Source organism: Sorex fumeus, unplaced genomic scaffold (assembly GCF_029834395.1).
Source record: "Sorex fumeus unplaced genomic scaffold, SorFum_2.1 ptg000034l, whole genome shotgun sequence".
NCBI lineage: Eukaryota > Metazoa > Chordata > Mammalia > Eulipotyphla > Soricidae > Sorex > Sorex fumeus.
The window spans coordinates 11,384,945-11,401,675 of NW_026606091.1; the positions used below are offsets into that span (position 1 = coordinate 11,384,945).

The 16,731-nt window shown below is 41.0% G+C and overlaps 1 pseudogene; it reads left to right on the top strand.

The window, feature by feature from the left end:
• Window positions 1–9,732: 9,732 nt before the first annotated feature.
• LOC130026562 (interferon alpha-14-like) lies at window positions 9,733–15,530 on the top strand (annotated as a pseudogene).
• Window positions 15,531–16,731: the final 1,201 nt, after the last annotated feature.

A 16,731-nucleotide genomic window follows, 5' to 3' on the forward strand; every position in this document is an offset into this window, starting at 1 on the left:
AAAGCAAAGAACACTGAACAGATACAGGATTTTAAGTTTCATTTCCCATGTTAGCCATCCTAACATAATTTGGTTTTTTTTTTTTTTTTTTTTTTGGTGGTTGCCCTGGTGCTCATTCCCTGTGTATCCTATACTTTATATGACCTGCTTCAAGGCTGTAAACAAGCTGGAGATATATTTTGTCCTGCATTAATGCAAAAAATGTTATTAGACCTTGTCTAAAGTATAGGACCAACTTCAGATTGTTTAGGAAGCAGCTACAGAAGGCCTAGGATGCTGCTCACAGGCAAGCAGTACTAGAGATTAATAACCTCTTGAATAGCAAGGGCATCTCTACTGTTTGTAAATCACATAGGGAAATCTTAATGGGATCATTTCAACTAGAGAACTACTAGGTGTCTCTAGTGAGTTAGTCTTTCCTATAATTTTTTACCTACAAGAATTACATACATACTTTTCCATGTGTATTTATGCACGTGTATATCCTTATACTAGGAAGATTGTCAGAGTGTAAGGAACAACCTCTGTATTGACAATGCCATAATAAACTGATAAACCAAGGGAAACAGAATTGGTTTCCAAGAATTTGACCCTTACTACCCATACAAGTGTTGATTCATTTTAATGCTTCCCCCCTAATTTCTGTATAGTTATTTTTTGTGTTGTTCTATTTTTTTGTTCTTGTTTTTTGGTGACACTTTTTTTTTTAAACATAAAAAGCACTTTGGGTGCATTTAGAAAAGGGAAAAGTAGAAATTGCTTTGAACTTTGTGCATTGAGTAAGCAAGAAGTGGTATCCAATGTTTTATTCCTTGATTATTAATAAGGATATTGTATTTAATACTGTGTTTCCTTGATCAAAATTGCATGTCCTTTGCCCTTGTAATATCTATTGGTGTTGCTTTGTTTGTCATACTGTTATAGGATCTGTTTGTGTATTAAAAAGCTTTACTGGTATTGCTTCTACTTTTTTCTCCCTTTATTACAAAGGTGGGACCATTCATTTCATTTTGGTTCCTTTGGGTTTTTTTTTTTTTTGGCCATCCCTGGCTTTGCTCAGAGCTTATTCCTGTCTCTGCCTCAGATCACCCTGGAGATGCTTGGAGCGCCATATGGGATCCCAGGGATTAACAAGGCAAGCACCCTGGCCACCCGTGCTTTACTACCTCCTGACTATTCAGTTCATTTTGTGGTTGGGTTTTTTTGGGGAGAGGGGAGGGAAGTTTGGGACCACCCTCAGTGATGCTCAGGACCTAGTCTTGCCTCAGTGCTTAGGACTCACTCCTGGTAGACTCAGGAGACCCTATGGAGTACAGGGTATTGAACCATATAAGCACATTACGTGTTGTACTGTTCCTGCATTTAGTTCATTTTTGAGTCAAATTTGTTCATCATTTTGGCCTTAGGGATAATTTTGTTGTAGTTCATTTAAATTATTTAAATTTGGTGTTTTGGTGGGGGGGGTTGTCTTATTGCTTTGTTGATGGGAGGAGCCTTTGGGCCACTTCTGGCCTTGCTTGAGGGTTGCCCTGCTTGAGGGTTATCTTCCTGTTCTTTTATAGTTTACATAATACTAACATATTTTTTGGGTGCTGATTCTGACATACTAAAGTGATTATTGCCACGTTTGTCTACTACCTTTTGTTGAAAAAAGAATTTCTGCATTCTGTGAAGTTTGATGCTGTTGCAACTGACAGCTCTTGGCAGTCTTTTTTTTTTTTTTCTTTTGGGTCACACCCAGCGATGCACAGGGATTACTCCTGACTCTGGCTCTCAGGAATTACTTCTGGCGGTGCTCAGGGGACCATATGGGATGCTGGGAATCGAACCTGGATTGGCCGCATACAAGGCAAACGCCCTACCTTCTGTGCTATCGCTCCAGCCCTGCTCTTGGCAATCTTAAAATAGCTGTTCTATGTTGCGTGAATACTACTAATATGGAATTTCACCTATATGAAAATTTGGTGAGAATGCATTTTTTTCAAAAGCTGATTTTTTTAAATTTTTATTTTATTTTTATTTTTTAATTATTAGTGGAACACCATGAGGTACAGGTGTGGACTTACAAATTTTTGTGCTTGGGTTTCAATTATACAATGATTGAGTACCCATCCCTCTACCAGTGCCCATTTTCTACCACCATTGATCCCAGTATCTCTCCCACCCACCCCCCATCTTCGCATCCCATCCTGCCTCTGCCCTTTTGTTCTCTCTCCTTTTGGGTGCTGTGTTTTGCATTGAGTGGCAATCATCTTTGGTCTATAGTCTACATTCAGAATGCATCTCCCATCCTGGGAGGATCCTCCCAACACCTTTATTTGGTGCTCCCTTCTCTACCTGAGCTGCCTTTTCCCTTATCATGTGTGGATGGCCTCCAAACCATGGAGTGAACCTCCTGGTACTTATCTCGGCTATTCTTGGGTTAGTCTCCTATTTTGTTACTTTATGTTCCCCAGATAAATGCAATCTTTCTATGTCTTTCCTTCTCTTTCTGACTCATTTTGCTTAGCATGATACTTTCCATGTAGTACCACTTGTATGTAAATTTCATGACTTCATCTTTTCTAACAGAAAAGCTGATAATTTTTTGAATAAGAAATTAGATTTGGAAAAATACTTAAAAGAACACTTGGAACTGCAAATGTATAAAGCATTCTGTTAGTATTTAATTTCTTGGGCTGGAGAGATAGTACAGCAGGTAGGGTGCATGGCCTTGCATGCAACTGACCCAGCTTCAATCTTTGACACCACTTGTAGTCTCCAGAGCACCATCAGGAATGATCACTGAGCACAGAGCCTGGAGTACGCCCAAAACATTGCTGGGTGTGGCCCCAAAACAAAAAACATTTCCAGTCTTGAATTTTTGTTTTGTTCTGTTTGGGGGCCACACCCAACTGTGCTCAGGACTTACTCTTGGCTCTGTGTTTAGGGATCATTCTAGGCAGGCTTTGGGGACCAAATAGGGTGCTGGGTACTGGGATTGAACCCGGGTCAAACCTTGTGCAAGACAAAAATCCCCCCGCCCCCCCCCCCCCCAGCCCCGCTTGAATTTTATAGCACAGCTGGTAGGGTGTTTGTCTTGCAAGCAGTCAACATGGATGAACAACGGGAGGACAGTGACAGTGAAGCTTAATTGTATCTCTAGTAGCCTGTTATTAAGCATATCTTTGAATGGGAGAATGGTGTAGTTAGGACAGATTTAAGATGATTCAAGGTGATTGCAGACTGTTGAAGTCCTGCACTAAAGGAGGGCTAATGTGCACTAAATAGTCAATTCATTTTTTTTTTTGTAATGAGCCCTGAGCAACTGATTGCTGGGACTGATGCTATTCTGCCACCTACTGATTGAAGTTAGAAGTCCCTGTTTACATATGTCTGAGTACATTTAAATAAAATGGTAATATAAACAAAGCAGAAACAGAGCATTTCAGAAACTCAGAAGTCTTCAGACCATATTCCTCCTGTTGTTCATCGATTTGCTCTAGCGGGCCCAGTAACGTCTCCATTGTGAGACTTGTTACTGTGTTTGGCATTTCCAATACGTCATGGGTAACTTGCCAGGCTTTGCCACGCAGGCAAGATACTCTCGGTAGCTTGCCTGGCTCTCCGAGAGAGGCGGAGGAATAGAACTCAGGTCAGCCTGGTTGGCCGTGTGCAAGGTAAACACCCTACCCACCGTGCTATCAGATACAATTCAAATTCTACTTGACTTTCTGTCAATCTAAAATCCTTTCTCAATAAATCTGCCTGAGATGACTTCAAAAATTTTAAAGGTTTAAAAGTAGTATACCTGGGGCTGGAGAGATAGCACAGTGGGTAGGGCGTTTGCCTTGCACGCGGCCGACCCGGGTTCAATTCCCAGCATCCCATATGGTCCCCTGAGCAGTGCCAGGAGTAACTCCTGAGTGTAGAGCCAGGAGTAACCCCTGTGCATTGCCAGGTGTGACCCAAAAAGCAAAAATAAATAAATAAAAGTAGTATACCTTGGGCAACGGACATGGCTCAGAGAGGGAGAATGCATATTTTTCATGTTGAAATTTGGGTTTGATCCCCAGCAATACAAAGTCCTCCAAGTCACATAGGCGCATCCTCTAAGTCTGGTATCATTTTAGTACCATTGATATTGTCCCCAAACCAAATAAGTTGGTAGGCCCATGACTGCACTGACAAATTCGTCCCATTCATCTTTAAGAACAAGTGGGAACAAACCTTATCAACTATTGAGTGCTAGGGAGATAGAGGCTAAGGTGCTTATCTTGAGTATGACTGACCCCCAGTTCAATCCCCACTGACCCCCTAGTTCAATCCTCAGTATTTCCCCCAAGTACTGCCAAGAGTGAGCACTGCTGGGTGTGGTCCCAAAGCACTTTCCCCCAAAGTATGAACTCAAGGCACAGATTACTGCACAGTGATAAATGCTATGAAAATTAAACATAGTGTGTTACATGAGAACTAAGTTTGGGTGGGGGAGAAAGAGCTAGATGTTATCTTTGCCAAGTTATTTTGTTATCTCCTTTAATCTTAATAATACTTTTTTCAGGTTATCATCCTTTTGCACATGAGGAAAACTTGGCTTCAAGTTTTCCTCAGACCATACTCAATTACATAAATATCAAATATTGATGCTAATTTTTGATGTAATTCTTGGTTAAATGTCAGGAGATGAATTTCTGCATCATAAGAATACAGATTTACTGAAATCTGTGTTTAGTCTTTAAAGATTAAAATTTGTTTAAGGGCCAGAGCAATAGTATAGCAGGTACGACGCATGTCTTACACACAGCTGAAAGGGGTTCGATCCCCAGCACCCCATATGGTTCCCTGAGCTTCCCCCAGGAGTAATTTCTGAACACAAAGCCAGAAGTAATGCCTGAGCATTGCTGGGTGTGCCACCCCCTCCATAAAATCTGCTTAAGTATGATTTGATCTGTAAATTCTTGTAGTTTGAATATTATAAAAAAGCAATGTTGATCCAGAGCTCAGCATTCTTATTACTAATTTTTAAAAAATGGTTTCTACAGGATTGGAGCTATAGTATGTGGGTACTTGGGTAAGGCACTTGCCTTGCATGTGACCTGCTGGGGTTTGATCCCCACACCCCATGTGGTCCCCTGAGCACTGCCAGGAGTAAATCGTGAGCATCGATGGGTATGGCCCAAAAACAAAACAAAAAATTGGTTCCCCACATATCTTTCACCTTTTATTTTTTAGCAGAGCCCATCATGAAGACACTTTTAGAGTAAATCCTCTTATTGACAGAATATAATATAGAATGTATCCAAGTCGGCAGGGCGTTTGCCTTGCATGCAGCCAACATGGCCTACCCGAGTTCGATTCCTCCGCCCCTCTCGGAGAGCCCGGCAAGCTACCGAGAGTATCTCGCCCACACGGCAGAGCCTGGCAAGCTCCCCGGGACGTGTTCGATATGCCAAACACAGTAACAACAAATTTGACAAGTTTATGATATTTCAATAGCTTTGCCCATACTATGCTTAAAACAAGCTCACTGCTGTAGCCTCTTTGATCCAGCTGAGATAGCAGCACATACACAGAAGCCCACACAGTTGTGATGCAGTATGGCTTCTGGACAGTGGACCCAGAGGTGCCCAAACTTACTGGGTCTACTACATCCTTTCAGTACTGTCCTGTCACTGTCCTCTCGTTGTTCATCGATTTGCTTGAGCGGGCCCAGTTATGTCTTTGTTGTGAGACTTGTCACTGTGTTTAGCATATCGAATACGTCACAGGTAGTTTGCCAGGCTTTGCTGTGCGGGTGAGATACTCTCAGTAGCTTGCCCGGCTCTCTGAGAGGGGCGGAGGAATCGAACTCATGTCGGCCAGGTTGGCCGTGTGTGAGGCAAACGCCCTACTGCTGTGCTATCACTCCAGCCCCTCCCCCTCCATAAAAAATCACATAGTGCCTCCCTGGAAATCTGATTTATTTAAACGAATAAATAAACCTTCCCAGTTGTGTTCCCCACCAGCCCCTCTGTGGGATGGTTATTGCCCACTTTGGGAGCCATTCATTGAGTAGATCCAAATGAACAGCCATTTCTTTTTTTTTTATTAGTGAAACACCATGAGGTACAGTTATAGACTTATAAATTTTTGTGCTTGGGTTTCATTTATACAATGATCAAGTACACATCCCTCCACCAGTGCCCATCCTCCACCACCATGGGTCCCAGCATCCCTCCCCCCATCCCCCCCCCCCCCTCGTCCCACCCTGCCTCTGTGGCAAGGCATTCCCCCTTGTTCTCTCTTTCTTCTTTTGGGTACTGTGTTTTGCAAGAGAGGAATTGAGTGGCAATCATGTTTGGTCTATAGTCTACATTCAGCATGCTTCTCCCATCCTGGGAGGATCCTCCCAACACCCTTTATTTGGTGCTGCCTTCTCTATCTGAGCTTCCTTTTCCCCCTAGCACGAGTGGCTGGCCTCCAAGTCATGGAGCAAAATTCCTGGTACTAATCTCAGCCATTCCTGGATGTTAGTCTCCCATTTTGTTGCTTTATGTTCCCCAGGTGAATGCAGTCTTTCTGTGTCTATCCCGCTCTTTCCAACTCATTTCGCTTAACATGATATTTTCCATGTAGTACCTCTTGTATGTAAATTTCATAACTTCATCTTTTCTAACAGCTACATAGTAGTCCATTGTGTAAATGTACCAAAGTTTTTTTTAACCAGTCATCTGTTCTCGGGCACTCAGGTTTTTTCCAGATTCTGACTATTGTAAAGAGTGCTGCAATGAACAAACAATTGCAGATGTCACTTCGACTATACTTTTTTGCCTCTCTGGGATATATTCCCAGGAGTGGTATTAACAGCCATTTCTTTTAACAGGATTTTTAAGTCCCGTTTGTTAGGTCCAGAGCTATGGAACTGAGGTAAGGTGTTTATACTGCTCTTGACTGACACAGTTTAATCACAGGCATCTCCTGTAGTTCCCCGAGCCCTACCTGGAGTGATCCCTGAACACAGACTGGAGTAAGCCCTGAGCACCTCTGGGTGTGGTCCTCAGAACAAAACAAACCATCTTGTTTGTTGCCTATCAGAACAATAAGAGGGGCTTCACCACCCTTTTCCCCATTCTCCAAAACATTGCCTCAGAGCTAAGTCTTCTCTTACACAAAGCTTCCTTTCCCTCAGGCTGGATGACAGAAGTGTCATGTGATTAGGGCCTCGCCTAGGAGACCCAAAGTGCACACATCCCCTTTTTTCTTTCCTAGGTATAACTGAACAAGATTGATTTCCTGCAGTCTGGTTTAGCACAAGGCAAGTATAACTGCGTAGCAACCGGGGTCTGTGATCTAAACTCAGAGGTTTCATTGTGTACAGCCCTCCTGATTTTTTTTTTTTATTTGTATTAGTGAGACACCATGAGGTACAGTTATAGAGTTACAGATTTTTGTGCTTGGGTTTCAGTTATACAATGATCGAACACCCATCCCTCCACCAGTGCCCATTCACCATCACCACTGATCCCAGTATCCCTCCCACCCCCCATCCCCCCCACCCCATCCAGCCTCTGTGGCAGCAACCCTCCTGATTTTTTATCAACCCATCTTTCAAGGGATATCACCAGAGAGGCAGAGATTTATCATTTCTTTGTTTTATTTTACACAAGAGCAGGTTAGCAGAGTGTGTATATGTCGGGGTGGGGGTGGGTTTAATTTCTACTAAAATGGCTCCTCTTATTTGGGAAGTATAGTTTATCATTTAGAAGTCAAGACATCTTACACACAGTAATTAGTATGATTTGTAAAAGTATAATTCATGGTAAGCCAAATTTTAGTTGATGGTCAGTAACATTAATTTCTTACCTTAACTGGAATGTTAATATTAACTCCAAAATTGGAGGAGGGGGGTGTTGTTTTGTTTGTTTTTGGTCTTCCTTAACTTTGCTGGACTTGGGGGCCACTCTGGGTGATTTTCACAGGATCCAAACCACTTTTTAGAAAATGAGGATCAATGAAGATTTCCAACTTTGCAACTTCCCCAATTTTCATTTGAGCCCGTGGCTAGAGTCACTTTCTGACCTGTCACTTTTTTGTTGTTTGTTTTTGTTTGGGGGCCACACCCAAACAAAATACTTAAAGCCTATTCTTAGTTCTGTGCACAAGAGTGACCCCTGGTGGATTTGAACCAGACTTAGCAGGATACAAGGCAAGTGCCTTATCCTTGATCTCTTGTTTGCTGGTCCCTGATTAATCACTTCTTAATTTCCATTTGACATAGCCTAGCTGTGTATTTTTTTTTCTGAGAAACTGACCGTGGTTTTGGCATTATTTCTTTGAAGTCTGCCTAGAGGCCTCATTTTCCGGACAGTCTTTATCTTTTGTCTTGTATACCAAACCAGTCTCCAAAACCATAAGCCACAACTCAAGTCAGAGGGGTTTTAATGCTCACTGCTGTAAGAGTTCCTAGAGCATCTCCTGAACATGAAACTATAGCAAGACCTTGATTAAGAACTTTTTATTCAATGCCATTTTGTTAAATTCAGATAAAGAAAAGATTCTCTTGAGATTTTCATCTGAGGGAGCCTAGGTCCTGTGAGGCTGCTACCATTCAATTTCCTGCTCCATTCTGAGAGCAGTCATGTACTTCAGACATGAAAACAAGGATAAACCTGCCATTTGGAGCAGTAGGACTCAATTCTGGCAGGTTACATATCTGGGTCAAGTCTCAAATATGAAAGTACACAGTATGGAGTATATCATCCTTGGTGTAATAGTGAAGAGGAAGGCAGCCACTATGAACTCGATGGGGCAGAGCTTTGCCCCATCTGGCCTTTGCCAAGTGTCTATAGAGAGGCAGAAGAGTTCTATAATGCAATGCACACACAGTTCTCAACCACAGCAGTTTTGAAACAACTGTTGGTTAAGCAAGGCATTTAACAAACGAAACCACACAAGACAGGTGAGTTGTAAGGAATATGATGACACATTTAACTGTCCTTTAAAATGTTATACCTCAGGGAGTGGGGCCTGTTGTGCTTAGGACAAAGGGAAATTGTACGGAAAGAATTGACTATTTTCAAATCTAAGACCACTGTTTAGGGTTGACCAGAGAAATAGAAATTGTGTGTGTGTGCGCATGCACGTGTGTGTGTGTGTGTGTGTGTGTGTGTATAGTTACAGAGAGACACACACATAAAGAGACAGAGGGAAGTGGGAAACACTTTAATAGATGCTGAATTGAAAACATTTTATCAAGTGGGATTCTTAATAAGCCAGGATTATTATTTTCTGCGCTTACTCCAATATTTCCCATTTTCTTTCAGCTTTTTTGTCAGTTGTGGACCTTATACAATGCCACAAAATTTTATCACTTCTATATTCTTACTGTAGTTATTAAACACATTCATGCAGTGATAAATGTCTGCGTGCAATCAGATGTTTCCATCTATATGAGATTCAGTATGGAAAGAAAAACTGAGTTTCAATCATGTCTCTTTAAATTTGACAGAGTTCTTGGAGGTTTGATCCTGACCCATTTTCACACCCCTTAAATTGAATCAAACAGAAAATCAACTTATATAGGAATGGTGTCACCTGCATTTCCTTTTTCAGGGGCAAATGCATTCAACTGTGATTTTCCATCATTTTGTACAAGTGCAATATCTTACATAGATTATTGATAATAGCAGTATAAATTGGGCACTCTAGGGCTTAGCTCGAGATTCTCTTCCTTCTATCTCCCCAAATGGTCCGAGGACCTGTTTGTGTTAGACAATGTGGATTCCAGGGGAGAAAACAGGTTATGATGCTGATGCAGGATTTCTATGTCCGTCCACAGTTCCCAGGTTCTTTAGTAATTTCAAGAATAATAAAGATACTTAGCTTCAGAGCTGGAAAGACAGAATTAAGTTTTCTGAAAGGTGAAAAAGAATGATGGAGGGAAGTGATTATGAAAGACCATCAGCAGTGCACTGCTTTCCTGACAACACCCTAGATTAATTTCTTTGTATGCAGAGGACTCAAGGAGGAATTGTATAAAACCTCCTCTCCAAAGCCACTTGGGGCTTGCTCTCAGTCTCAACTTTTCCCTTGAACATGAATCTCACCTGCTTTTTTCTATGTCTTTGCTTCTTCCACTCTGTAGAAGCCCGTGTTCACTCTTGAACACATATTTCCTCTTTATATCTCTCATCAGGTCTTTCTAAGCAAATTCCATTCAACAAAAACTATATTGTTTGACACTGCCCCCCCCCCCCAAATAAAGAGTCACTAGAGGATGAGAAAGAGGGAAATTGCCATCCTTCTAAGAAAACTGCAAAGCACACCTCTCATTCATGCCTGAATGACAGAACCTCTTAGAAAAGGTGCATTATTACCCAGATCCAGAATGCCAGGGCACCTGTTGCTACCATCTGGGACTCCACTAATCTTCAAGCTCTTCAGCACTGCACATGGTCGCACTCCTGGAACCGCAATCTCCTGGAAATACAACTCTAACCTTGGCAGCCTGGAACACCTCAAGTGATTATACTGGAACCAGTGCTAGTGATAACACAGTGAGAGAGATGCAGACTAGTTTCTAACCAGTAAGTGATCTACTCTTAGTCTAGTGGTGGGTAGGGTGGGAAAACGCCACAGTCTGGCAAATGCTATCAATAATAGAATTTGCTCACAGTTTTGCAGGCTGGAATCACAAGTTCATGACTCCAACATGATCAGGTGAAGGTCCTTTTCTACACTCAGACTGATGCAGGTGATAGAGGAGCAGCAGTGGTGGTGCAAGTCTCTGAACTTGCTCATCATTCCCAGGTTCTTCAGTATTTTCAAGAATGAAAATATTGAGTAATAAAAATACTCAGATTCAGAATTATTGAAAATTAGAAAAGTATATTGGAAGGTAGAAGAGAAAAGAAAAGGAGCTCTCCAAGTGGAGAGAAACTTAGTACAGGACTAAATTAAGGTGAGGAATCTTGTGTAGGCTTTTAAATAAGCTCCTTGCATTCCTTATTGGTTGGGAAATATTTACAAAAGATGCAGAAAAATCACAGGGATGTCTAGGTGGTCTAAATCTCCCTGGGCATTCTTGCCCATTATCTTACTCTCCCCGTCAGCGTTGGCTCCCGGACAGAGCTTATGGCCCCAGAAAGCTCTTTGGACAGGACTTTGGGGATAAAATGAGTGTCAAATTGATGGAAAGGCGGCAAGAGAAAACTGTGGTTTCCTTCTTCCCCGGAAAGATGAAACAACTCTCCAGGCATAATTGCCCATTACCTTATGTTTCCCTTTCAGCCTAGACTCCAGGGCAGAAGTTTACATTCCTGGGAACTCCCCAGGAATTCTGAGACAGAACCTTGGGGATGGAAAATGTGTCAGGTTGGTGGGGAGAGATGAAACATCTGGAGAGAGGAAACTGTGACTTCCAGTCTCACTGGCAAGGGGAAACTGAGGCTTTTTTTTTTTTTCAAGACTGTCATTTTCTAATAATCTGAAAGTAGCTGGTGGTGTCTTTCTACAAAGTCACTAATCCCCTCCCCCCAAAGTCACTAATCCCACTATTCTTGATCTAAGCACCTCTCAAAAGGTCCCACCTACTAGTATGATCACATCAGACACTAGGATTTGTGAATATCCATTTGCTGGGATATAACACATTTTTGAACTATAGCAGCTACCATTTGGAAGAAAAAAGACTCATGGTTGAGGGAACCAATTATCTATGCAAAATAAAAGAGTTCGAATGATGGGTGCAAAGCCATAGTACAGCAGTGGGGTGTTTGCCTTGCACGCGACTGATCCACCTTCAATCACTGGCACCCCATGTAGTTACCTGGACCCCGCCATGAATGATCCCTGAGTGCAGGCCAAGAGTAAGCCCTGTGCACCCCTGAGTGTGACAGAGAGAGAGAGAGAGAGAGAGAGAGAGAGAGAGAGAGAGAGAGAGAGAGAGAGAATGGAATGGATCTGTTCACATGACAAAAACCAATTTTCTTCTGGTTCTAATTGACAAAGATATTTTCTTTACATTTGAAACAAATGCACTGGAATTAGAACCTCTTGAATTCTTTTGAAAATCTGACGTGGAAGGGAAAATATTCAAATTGATGATAACTTCTACGTGGTATATTTTCATTGGAGGTGATATTGCTTCCATGAATGCAAAATTAGTTCTTGAAGACATGAGTGAATTTTACAAGACTGTATGCCAATCCTTAAGCTATGGAGCCATAAACAAATTTTATTTTTTAAAACAAATTTTTAAATGACTTAAACTTATCCAACAAAATAGTATTCCTTAATATTCATTGTTATCTTGGGTTTTTTCTTTTTGTATATCAAACAGGCATTTATGTTTAACTCAAGGGAGATACACTAAATGTATGTAAGGTGAGTGCAATGAAACATGTCAAACTGGAATAGTTTCACTCTCAAACTTACCTTCTGATTGGTTACCTTTACTTGGTTAGAAAGTTACATTGGGATAACTTTGTTTTATTTTATATTATAATTATGTTTTTTCTTTTTAAGATTTGAAACATCATGGTTTACAATACTGTAAATAATAGGGTTTCATATGTACAATGTTCTGACACTCCACACTCCATTTGAGTGTATATTCCTCTTCACCATTGTCTCAGGTTTCCCTCTAAACTATCCCCTTCCCCTCCCCCAAAGGATAGGCCACCATTGTGAAAACTAATTCTTGGGCTTTGTTGTCAGTTTGGCTTTTGTTGTTGTTCTGTTGTCTTTGATCATTTGTTATTCCTATACTATGTTTCTTTTGGGGGGAGGGGTGATTGTTTTGGGGCCATACCTGGTGGCTCAGGGCTTACTCCTGACTCTGTGCAGTGTCATACTTACAGAGATGATTCTTTTTCTACCTCTCTCCATCTGGCTGACTTCACTCAGCTTGATACTCTCCCGATTCATCCACATAGTGGCAAATTGCATGACTTTATTTTATCCTAGAGTTGAGTAGTACTCTATTGTGCCATTACTTTTCTTTAAAAATGTTAATTTTTAGCAAAGCAAAATATTTTTATGTAAAGACTTTTACTGATAGAGAAAAAAATACGTGTCCAAGAGAAAGCACAAGCTTCTCCAGTATGGAAGATTACTAAACAACAAAAATAACAATTATTGGGGCTGGAGTGATAGCACAGTGGGTAGGTCGTTTGTCTTGCATGCACCAACCCGGATTTGATTCCAGCATCCCAGATGGTCCACTGAGCACCGCCAGGAGTAATTCCTGAGTACCAAGCCAGGCGTAACCCCTGTGCAACGCCTGGTGACCCAAAATTAAAAATATATAAAATTATTATTAATTATTATTAATAATTAATGATTATTACTTATTGAGGCTAGCCATAGCTTATGCTTGAAGATGCTCTAAATATGTGGTGATATTGAGAATTAAATACTTTATATTATCCAGTTTTATTAAAGTTTTCAATACAATAAATATGTCAAATGCTGGAACAACATTTGGGTGCAAAAGTAGCAGCTAATGAACTTGAAAATTATTTTATTGATATGAAGCAAAAGTAAAAATTTAAGTACCTATAAGACATGTTAAGAAAATGAATTTACATGATTTTTAGCAGTTCTGAAAGATTTTTTTAAGCATATCAATGCATTGGTAAAATTACAAATTTATGTTTTAATTTTTGATATGATACATTATAATCTATGCACAAATACAAGTTGCTGCAAATTTAATTATAAGATTAAATGTCAATGACTTTTAAATTGGACTTTGAGCTGAAATATTTTTGTTACTCTCAACTTGTTTTGTGAACACAGAATTTTTCTTTTGTATGAATAACTAGAGATATACATCAGTACATATGTAAGCAGTATGACTATATTACAATTTCGTGAGGGAACAATTAGGAAAAGATATTTTACTTTCACTTTGAAGGAAGTGTCACTGTCACTGTCACTGTCCTCCCGTTGTTCATCGATTTGCTCGAGCAGGCCCAGTAACATTGTGAGATTTGTTTGGCATATTAAATACATCACAGGTAGCTTGCCAGGCTTTGCCATGCAGATGAGATACTCTCAGTAGCTTGCCAGTCTCTCTGACGGGGGCGGAGGAATTGAACTCGGGTTGGCCTGGTCGGCAGCGTGCAGGCAAATGCCCTATCTGCTGTGCTATCACTCCAGCCCAAAATGAAGTGAAAGGGGTAATATTAAAAAATAAAACCAAAACAACTTTGAGAAACACTATTTTAAACTCAAGAGGAAAATACATAAACAGAAACAAAAATAGAAGTGGAAAGTGAGGGCAAAATCCAGAAAATGGAAAGCAGTATGCTTCTATTTGTTTATTTTATTTTGTAAATTTTATTTTCATAAAATTGTTCACAATAATTGATTACATTCAATATTTCAACAACAATCCCACCACCATTACACTTTCCCACCACCATTATTTCAAAGTTTCCCACCACCACTCAAGCCTGCACTCTAGGCAGGCGCTAGATAATTTATTTTGTATTGCTTATTATGAATAGTATAAAATGTCTGTAAGGGTCTATCACAGCGATTCAACAAAAAAAAGCAAAAAAAAAAAAAGATGCACTATATCGCACAGCCACTTTTGCAGATGCTCACTTCTGAGATTATAAAAATTTAAATAATCGGAACTATCCCTGCAGCGACCTGTTTGGTTCTGAGATTCATTTGTGAATCTCTGGATCATGACTGTTTATATGCTTAAACAGCATCCAGAAGCAGTTCATAGGCATGACAGCCAGGACCCCCAGAGGGAAGGGTGGGGAGATGCGAAGGGACAACCTAGTCCTGACCCCTTGGTTTTCAGTCACTGGTCCCTCACACCTGGGTTCATCTGATGCAGGTGGAGAAAGAGAGAGAGAGAGGAAACATACTCCCACCTGAGTATGCACCTATTTAAGACCAAAGCAGAATGACATTTCTTTAAAGAACCTGGACATCAGGGCTCACAGGAACAGCCCTCAGCCTGACTAGCAGCTTCTGCAAGATCTGCCTTGGCCCTGTCATCTTCCTTACTGATGGCCTTGTTGGCATCCAGCTGCAGCTCCATCTGCTCTCTGGACTGTGACCTGTCAGAGCCCCATCATTGGCCATCAGGAAGACCCTGCTGCTCCTGGGACAAAAGAGGAGAATCTACCCTGTCTCCTGCCTGAAGGACAGACATGACTCTGAGTTCCCTCAGGAGGCATTTGACAGCAGCCAGTTCCAAGAGGCTTGAACCATCTTTGTCCTCCATCAGATGCTCCAGCAGATTTTGCACTTCTTCAGCAGGAAGGACTCATCGACTGTGTGGGACAAGACCCTCCTAAACCAGTTTTGCAGTAGCCTTATTCAGCAGCTCACTGACCTGGAGTCTTGTCTGACACAGGAGTTACAGGAGGGCACTCATGATGAAGGAGGACTCCCCGCTGACCGTGTTGAAACACTTCTGAAGAATCATTCATTATCTACAAGAGAAGAAACACAGCCCTTGTGCCTGGGAAATTGTCAGGGTGGAAATCATGAGATCCTTCTCTTCATCAACTAAGTTACAGAGAAGATTAATGAGGAAAGACTGACACCTGACACAACATGGAATCGTTTCTTATGGAACGACATTGCACTTGCATGTGATCTATCATTTTGTCAAATGTTTGCAATTCTACCAGCACACGCACACACGCATAATACCCATGTACATATTTAAGTATATGACAAATTATTTTGTATTTACTGATTTCATATGAGCCCCTTTGCACTGTGATAATGGCAACACATTTTTAATGTTGGGTTGGGTCAATTTATTATTTTGTTTTTCAGTGAATGTTTTACTCTAGAAACATGATTGCCTTTTTTTTCCTAAAAAAATACTTCCAAGCCTGATTATACAGGAATAATGGGATGGTAACAACAAAGTCTCCAATGGAGACGTTACTGGGCCCGCTCGAGCAAATCGACGATCAACGGGAGGGCCTTTACTTTACTTACTTTAATGGGATGGTACAATTCAGGTACCCATTGATCTATATGTAAATTATCAGTATCAGTTGGCTTTCTTGAAGGCAAGTTTTGTGTAGCCTTCAAGACAGAAAAGTGAATGTAGAAGGAAAGGAGCTTCAAGAAGAAAGGAAATAGGCTCACATGATGCCTAGGAGTGGGTTACTCATATAACAAAGACCAGATGCTCTGTAACTATGCTTGCCCTGTCATACAGATAGGTTTATTTAATAGGAAAGCTATCAAAGTTTTGTTCACTTATTTTTGTTTTGGGGCCACACCCATATACTTAGGGATCACCCTGCTAATGCTTGGGGGTCTAGGGGCACAGGTATCGAACCCTGGTCAGCTGTATGCAAGGCAAGGGCCTTACCTGCTGTCCCATGGTGCCTGCAATACTTGGTCTACCCCAATGGGTGTTAGAGTACCCTGAGGCTACATCCTGCAGTGCTTAGGGCCTCCAGGACTGCTTTCTGTGTTGCTCGGTAGATCATACTGTGCTGGAAATTGAACAAGACTGGGGAGAATGCTAGGCATATATTCTAATCTCCTGGTTCCTACAGTAAAACTATTACTAGAGTTATTGTGAATATTAGGCAAGCAAAAGAATTTTAAAATACATTTAGAGTACTTTTCATAGAGACAGTTTTGAAACTGAAACATTTTTCTTATTTTTCTCAGTTATCTTTGAGAACAGAAATCTCTCCTAGTAACTACCTGAAAAAAAAAACATGACAATCTAAAGAGAGGAATTTTGGAGAAGATTGAAAAATGGTCACTTTC